Raw genomic sequence first — 8,404 nt, 5'->3', positions numbered from 1 at the left:
CCGTGGCTTCGGAGGCGACGCTGGTGGACGTGAACGTGTACCTGATCATCGCCATCTGCGCGGTGTGCAGCCTGCTGGTGCTGACGCTGGTGCTGTACGTGGCGCTGCGGTGCTCTGGGGCGGCTGTGGGGCGGAGCGAGGGCGCGTGCGCGCCTGGGAAGCCTGTGCTGGTGTGCTCCAGCGCGGTGGGGAGCTGGTCCTACTCTCAGCAGAGGAGGCAGAGGGTGTGTTCTGGGGAGGGCCCGCCCAAGACCGATCTCATGGCCTTCAGCCCAGGCCTGCCTCCAAGTGTGAACTTATCAGAAAGAAGTGAACCTCCAGACGTGAACTCGGATCCTTCTGGTAATGTAAGTTTAACTTTTAAGCTTTGGCTTTAAGTTTCTCTTTTAGATTTAACTTATGTAACCTTTCTTAGAAATGGCATCTTAAAGTCTAGCAAACAAAAATACTGTAGAAGGAAATCATTATATCCTTTGATTTACATTATAGGATCCTTTAAGAAATACTTCCATACTAGTTAATGTCGATTTTTAATTTTTTGGCACTGTTGGGGATGGACCAGATGGTCTCATAATTGCTGGGTAAAGAGTTGATCATATACAATACAATGTCACAAGAAAGTGAATTATAATCTTAAGGTTTATTTCTTATCTTAAATTACCCTCCCATGTCAATTCCTGAAGAAATCTCTGGGAGCAAATTTCTACAAATCTTTTACCTTCTAAATTTCAAAGTGGGCAGTTATCAATAGTTTTAATCATATGTAGGTTAAAATGTATTTTGCATATTTTAATACCCATGTTAAAATATATAATCACTCACTTGACATTATGAACAAATTTCCAATACTATTCCCAGGGTATAGAATACTTATAATATGACCTCATCATTTAGATCTAGTGAGGAAATACTCATGGAGCACTTCTGATTCACTCAGAGCTGTTCTAATCCACTGAATCCTTCCAATTACTGTGAAGAGAAACTTCTCTTTTCTCTCTTGGATAAAGGTGCTGAGACTCAGAAAACAAATGTAATTGCTAGATTTCTTCAAATGTTCAAAACAGTTTGTTCTATTATAATGCATTGGCTTTTATTAAATATTTAAGCTAATTTACAATAAAGAATATTTAAATTTTTTGTGCCAGTACTGGGACTTGAACTCACTGCCTGGCCACTGTCCCTGTACTTTTTGCTCAAGGATATTGCTCTACCACTTGAACCACTGCCCCACTTCTACCTTTTAATTTTTCTGGTGGAGATGAGAGTCTCAGATACTTTCCTGCTCTGGGTGGCTTTGTACTGTGATCCTCAGATTTCAGCCTCCTGAGTAGCTAGGATTACAGGTATGAACTACTGGCATTTGGCTTAAAAAGAGTATTTTTTTTAACACTTGGTCCAAAGTCCAAAAGGAAACAACAAGAGAAGTGCTGCAAGTGACTGAAGCCTGTAATCTCAAATGGGAAGATAAAGTAGGAGGATGTGAGATCTAAGGCCAGCCTGGGCTAAACAGGTAGCCCCTTTTCAAAGGAAACCCAAACAAGACCAAAACAAAACAGAACTCAGTGCTTCACTCTTTCTGGGCACCCTATAACTTGGAGTCATGCTCCAGCTCTTTTTGCCTATACTTGTAGTCATGTTTCAGATAAGATCTCACACTTTTTACTGGGGGCCAGGCACAGACTATCCTCATAAGTCATCCTTTTTTCATGTTGGGATTACTGTAATGCCTTAACATACCCTGTACCACAGGACAACATTCTAAATTATTTAAAATAACAATGCAATTATGAAAGTCTTGAATTTGGCCTGATTTTTTAAAATACTTTTTTCAGTTTTCTTTGGGAAACTAAGGTGTCTATAATAGAGGATCTCATTCTATTTGTGACTTTCAAAAAATAGGTAATATAATGCTGACTATTATTAGCTAATCTTTTAGAAACAAAGCAGTTACAAAGCAGACTATTCCCTCTTTTTTTAAATTTAGCGTTTTATTGGCATATAGTGCCAGATAACTGTCTAATTCTTGGGGGTCCGGTCGTGGGGCCTAAACTCTGGGCCTGGGCGCTGTCCCTCAGCAGTTCAGCTCAAGGCTAGCACTTACCACTTGAGCCACCGCGCCACTTCCGGCTTTTTTTTCTGCTTATGTGGTGCTGCAGAATTGAACCCAGGGCCTCATGCATGCAAGGCAAGCGTTCTACCACTGAGCCACCTTTCCAGCCCATAACTGTCTAATTCTTATTACCCCAACTCAAGAGAAAAACAAAATTAAGTTAGCTGGAAAATGCATTGAAAAGAGCAACTAAAATAAATAACTGCAAGGGATAGAAAGAACTGTATTTTGAGACCAAACTAAAAATGTAAGTGTGTAAAGGATAAATACATACTTCCTTTAATTAAACCTGAAGAGTTTGATTCAGAGTTTGGTGTTTAAAACTACAAATGATTTTAAATTTTACATGTCTATTTATTTGTACAATATATCTTGATCAGTGTCTCCCCTTTACATCTCATTATAAAGATTGAAAAGGAATTATCTTATTATACTTCACTGAGATGAACAGTTCTGTTATTTGAAATCCAACATCTTGTTATAATTCTATTGACCTTTAAATCTAGCCTGAGGGAATTTAGGCCTGCTTTCAAGCAACTACATTTGGATTACTACTGGGTTAATATACATCTAAGGATAAAGAAACTATTATTTCTATGTTACAATAATTGTTGTTAGGGTAGGGTTAGATGTTTTCTGGGTTAGTCAAAAACATTAACTTCGAGATAAATCTTAATCACTGTTAAACCAAAAGACATCAGTTTAGAATTACAACGTTTGTTCAGTGTTTTTGTTTATGGAAAATTATTTTAGAATGTAGGAAAAGATAAATGTGGAGTGACATTTATTACTTATTTATTTTAACATAAACATCAATGGATTTCCTGTGGTTAATGTTTCATTCCCATTTGAACTCTGGGTCTTGTGTGTGCTACACCTCTAACTCTGATAGCTTTGTTTTGAAGACTAGAAATGTAGCTCTATGTTCTGATATGAAGATATGTAATAAGATATGTAAAGTGTTATTAAATTTGCCTTTGAGATTGGAAGCTAAAAATACAAAGAGATGAAAATGTAAAGTAGTTGTTTATTTTGGTAGACATCTTCAGCATTTCTGGCTTCCTCATCCTGGGAGCACTGGAGTTCACTTCTCTAATGTCTTGGAGAAATACACTTGTGTGATTTTACTTGGCCAGTGAAATGTATGTGTCACTTTGAGGCATAATCATGTAGCAGCCAGTACAAGAGACTCTTCTGTTACCTTCTCCTCTTACAACAATTACAGAAGCACAAGTTGTTACGAGATGACATGAAGTCAAAGAAATCTTGGGTGCTGAACCCATATGTGGAAAAAAAAGTTGTTATAAGAAGTCTCCTAAAGCCATAAAGAACTTTGAAGAGTCCACAAATAAAATTGTATTTATTTCCAAAATAAAAATAGTGAATTCACAACACTATATTCATTGGTGCTCCAGTGCTATTAAGCTAACATGAGTTACACATCTTTTTTTTTTTTGCCAGTCATGGTGCCTGAACTCTGGGTCTGGGCACTGCCCCTCAGCTCTTCAGCTCAAGGCTAGTGCTCTACCACTTGAGCCACAGCACCTCTTCCAGCTTTTTTTTTGCTTATGTAGTGCTGAGGAATCGAACCAAGGGCCTCATGCATGCAAGGCAAGCACTCTACCACTGAGTCACCTTCCCAGCCCCCTATTAAGCTAACATGAAAAGAACACATTTTATGAGTAGAATATTGCAAGAGGTAATACAACTGATCAAAAGCATTATTACTGACATTTCAATCAATGTATGTGATTATTAAGCAGATTAGGTAATTTGGAATTCATGCAGAAACCAGTTGTGATTTCTTTTTCTTGTATATAAAAGGTGATACAGAATATAGATAAGCTGACCTTGAAAATGTCATTGGTAGCTGGGCACATGTGGCTCATGCCTGTAATCCTAGCTACTCAGGAGACTGAGATCTGAGGATCTCGGTTCAAAGCCAGCCTGGGCAGGAAAGTGCGTGAGACTCTTATCTCCAATTAACCACCAGAAAACTGGAAGTGGCAAAGTGGCTCAAGTGGTAGAGCTCTAACCTTGAGCTGAAGAGCTGAGGGACAGCATTCAGGCCCAGAGTTCAAGCCCCATGACCGACAAAAAAAATGTCATTGGTATCCCTTATTTTTCTTGCTTAGTGAAATCCATTTCCCCTTCTTTTTTTCCTTCTGTGTTTTTGTATTTGTCTAGATAAATATCAGATTGAAGTTTCTCTAAGAATGAATGCTTGGACTTGTAAATGCTGTAGAATTTATAACTTGCTTTAATAGATACAATGATCCACTTTTAGCAGTGCATCCTGCATTAGTTTAATTTTCATGCACACTTGATGACTTAAGGAAGCAGAAACATTTGCTTTCATAGTTATAGAGGCTAGAAGTTTAAAATTAAGGGCTGGTGGGACCACATTCTTCCTGCAGACATAAGGGGAAAAATTCTTCCTTGCACCTTCATCTTTTGGATAATGCTTGACATTCCTTGACTTGTGACAACATAACTCAGTTTCTTGTGTCTGCAATCACATTTTATTTTTTGGCCCAGTCGTGGGGCCTGAACTCTGAGCCTGGGCAATGTCTCTCAGCTCTTCAGCTCAAGGCTAGCACTCTACCACTTGAGCCACAGTGCCACTTCCGGCTTTTTTCTTTTTGCTTATGTAGTGCTGAGGAATCGAACCCAGGGCCTCAAGCACTCAAGGCAATCTCTCTACCACTGAGCCACCTTCCCTGCCCTGCAATCACATTTTTGTGTCAACTGTGTACCTTCACTTTTTCTGCTATTTTTTAAATAAAGGTCTATTGCCATCGGATTCATGATGAGCCAAATCTGGGATGATCTCATGCCAATATCTTTGCCTTAATTATCTCCACAGGCCATTCATATTCTGAGAGGTTCTGTATGCAAATATATTTCAGCAGTACTTTTCAACCTACAGTAGATATCAAGATATTAAGTGAAGTTCGTGTTGTATGTTGAGTATGACTTCTCAGTTTCCTTTGTTCACTGGAGGAGTAGTTGGGTATTTAGCAATGGTATCCCTAGCTCTGTGGGTGAGGAAGAGAGATAATATACATCTTAAAAAAATCTCAATATGCCAGGTGTTGTGGCTTACACCTGTAATCCTAGCTACTCTGGAGGCTGAGATCTGAGGATCACGGTTCAAAGCCAGCTTGGGGAGGAACATTTGTGAGACTCTTATCTCCAATAAACCACCAGAAAAAATATAAGTGGTGCTATAGCTCAATTGGTAGAGCACTCACCTTCAGCTGAAGAGCTGAGGGACAGGACCCAGACCCAGAGTTCAAGCCCCATGACTGACAAAAAAAAAGCCTCAATGCCTCTTTAATGCCATTTTCCAAATCCAACATAATTGTGCCATACATATGCAAAAAATTATCTCAACCAAGGCATGTTACATGGAGCTAATAGTTGGGATCAGGTACAGTATTGTAATGCGTCAAGAGATCAATATGTTGATCACTGCTTATGTAAAAATGCTTGATATTGTAAATAAGCAATAGCATTGCAACCATATAATGCTAAAATGGCTAATCTGAAAACATCAGCAGACAATTTAAGCACCAGGAAAGTTTGGGAAATGTCATGGTTTCCACAAGAACTAAACTTTTCAGTCTATATAATTTAGATATGCCTGTTTTTTTTTATTTCCAGGCTTTAGGAATTAACAAGTGATTCATGTATGAGAAATAGGGGAATCATCACAAGTACTGACTAAAGGAAAGACATACCATTTAAACTGGATCATAGGATTTTTTTTCTTTTAGGAATAGAACATTTTATCTTGACAGTCACTAAACTGAAAAATGCAACCTAAAAGCTACTTTGACCATTTTATTATTGTATGAGAAAAGTCAATTTGAGACAGTGAATAGAAGGAAAGAAATGATAAAGCTAGAGTTATTTTCCTAATGATATTATAAAGGTGTGTAGACCTATTTTTGTTTAAAACTAGTAAATTATTGCTCATTTCCATGTATAAAGCAAGAAATGGTGTTCTGCTTTTTAAAAGTGAGATTACTTTAGATTAGATTCATTGTTGAAGTGACATTAATATATGTATGTTCTTTCATAGATGGAGTGGATAAGTATTTAAGATATTGGACTCTAGGGAAAAATTATTATTGGGTTCTAGGCCTAGGAAAAGCTAGATTTTCTTTGCTTTTCAGAGTGAACTCTGTAAAATTTGCAATTTTGTTTTCTTCTTTGCCCTACAAAGCTAAATCCAAAAGTTAGCTTCCTAGTATTATACATAGCATAACTGAAAATGACCCAATATGCATCTTGCTTGCTGAACCATTTATCAATTGGTTTTTACTTTATCTCATATTAATATTATTTTTATTATTCTTTTTTCATATTTTACTCAAAAGAATCCAGATAATATAGTTTCAAATAATTAGTATTGAAAAGGAGATCACTTGTATTACTCTTGCATTAAATTCAAATGCAATATAGAGAACATTCCTAAATTGATAGTATTGTACAAGTAAGAAATTAATACATCACTAATTTCCAAGCATTTGCAAGTAAAACGAAAATCAAAATTAAATCACAAAACAACTGTAACAGATATAAGTAGATATATTTTCCACAATTTTTTTTTGGTCCAGTTGTGGGGCGTGTACTCTGGGCGTGGGCGCTGTCCCTCGGCTCTTCAGCTCAAGGCTAGTGCTCTACCACTTGAGCCACAGCGCCACTTCCGACTTTTTTCTTTTTGCTTATGTGGTGCTAAGGAATCGAACCCAGGGCCTCAGGCATGCAAGGCAAGCGCTCTACCACTGAGCCAACTTCTTAGCCCCAGTAGATATATTTTCAATGGACTAAATTATTCTTCTGAGAAACAAGGGACAAAGGTATTCATAATAGTCAATATTACTTTTGTGATAAAAGAAGTGGGAAATATAACATGAAGTTTGGGGGTCATGAACAGAGGGGAGGGAGCAGTATGACGGAAGGGGTGACCTTGCTCAAGAAGCACTGGACACATAAATGGAAATGTTAAATTATAACCCCCTTTACAGCCTTTGAATATTGAAAAATAAATATAACATGTATTTGCTTTGAAGAAACAGTAAAAAAAAAAAAGATAACATAAGCCTTGCGGATCATGTCTGTAATCCTAGCTACTCAAGAGGCTGAGATTTGAGGATTGCAGTTAGAAGCCAACCTAAATAGGAAAGTCCATGAAACTCATTCATAATTAACCACTGAAAGAGCTGGAAGTGGGGTTGTGGATCAACTGGTAGCTAGCTAGCTTTGAGTAAAAAGGTCAGGGGTAGTCCCAAGGCCTTGAGTTCAAGGCCCAGGACTGGCTCACACACAAAAATAACATAATTAAAAGAATTAAAAGGTTTCCAATAGATATTTACATACTATTTACAGTAGTAAAGTGTGGAAGTAGCCCAACTGTTCATGGACCACAAAATGGAGAATGTATGCACAATGAACATTGTTCAGCATGGAAAAGGAAAGAAATACTACCACATGTTACAGAATTGTTGAACCTTTCGGGCATTGTGTGACGTTGGATAAGTCAATCACAAGAAATAATTCATGATTTAACTAATAAGAAATATCGAAGGTAGTGAAATTTACAGAAGCAGAAAGTACAGTGGTGCTTGGTACATACAAGACCCCACTACAAGGGATTCTGATGTCAAGTGGATATAGAGGTTCAATTTTGCAAGAGAAATTCATAACAACGTGATTATTAAGGCTACTAAACAGTTAAATGTCTAAGATGGTTATACAAAACTACATCTTAACCACATGATGTCGCTGTCTACCAGAGAGTGTTCTCTAGAAAAAAAAAAGGAAGTTACCGAGAGCCCCTTTGTTAGTCCAGATAGAGGAACAATAACAGAAGCAGCGGGACTTGAGAAAGGATTGGAATATTTAAATTTTTGCAAATCGAGCTCCTTTAATGTGATCTACTCACTGAGGATTAGTAATGACATCTGTGAGACCCGGCCTACCGGTCAGGGAATGTCTGCTGTTCTCCTTTCTGCTCCTCTGGAAGACAGGGAGCGGCCAGCTCCACTACTCGGTCCCCGAGGAGGCCAAACACGGCACCTTCGTGGGCCGCATCGCGCAGGACCTGGGGCTGGAGCTGACGGAGCTGGTGCCGCGCCTGTTCCGGGTGGCGTCCAAGGGCCGCGGGGACCTTCTGGAGGTAAATCTGCAGAATGGCATTTTGTTTGTGAATGGTCGGATCGACCGGGAGGAGCTGTGCGGGCGCAGCGCGGAGTGCAGCCTGCACCTGGAGGTGATCGTGGACAG

At 38.6% G+C, this 8,404-nt stretch overlaps 1 protein-coding gene across 1 annotated transcript in view; it reads left to right on the top strand.

Annotated features, from left to right (window-relative positions):
• Positions 1-8,404, top strand: part of LOC105988631 (protocadherin alpha-3-like) — a gene marked incomplete at its 3' end in the record, with an annotated part of 19,463 nt that overhangs the window by 2,073 nt on the left and 8,986 nt on the right. The window lies entirely within an intron of this gene.

The sequence above is a fragment of the Dipodomys ordii genome, unplaced genomic scaffold, assembly GCF_000151885.1.
Source record: "Dipodomys ordii isolate 6190 unplaced genomic scaffold, Dord_2.0 Scaffold50, whole genome shotgun sequence".
NCBI lineage: Eukaryota > Metazoa > Chordata > Mammalia > Rodentia > Heteromyidae > Dipodomys > Dipodomys ordii.
The sequence above is the reverse complement of the archived record's forward strand: the minus strand, read 5'-3'. Positions and strand labels throughout refer to the sequence as shown.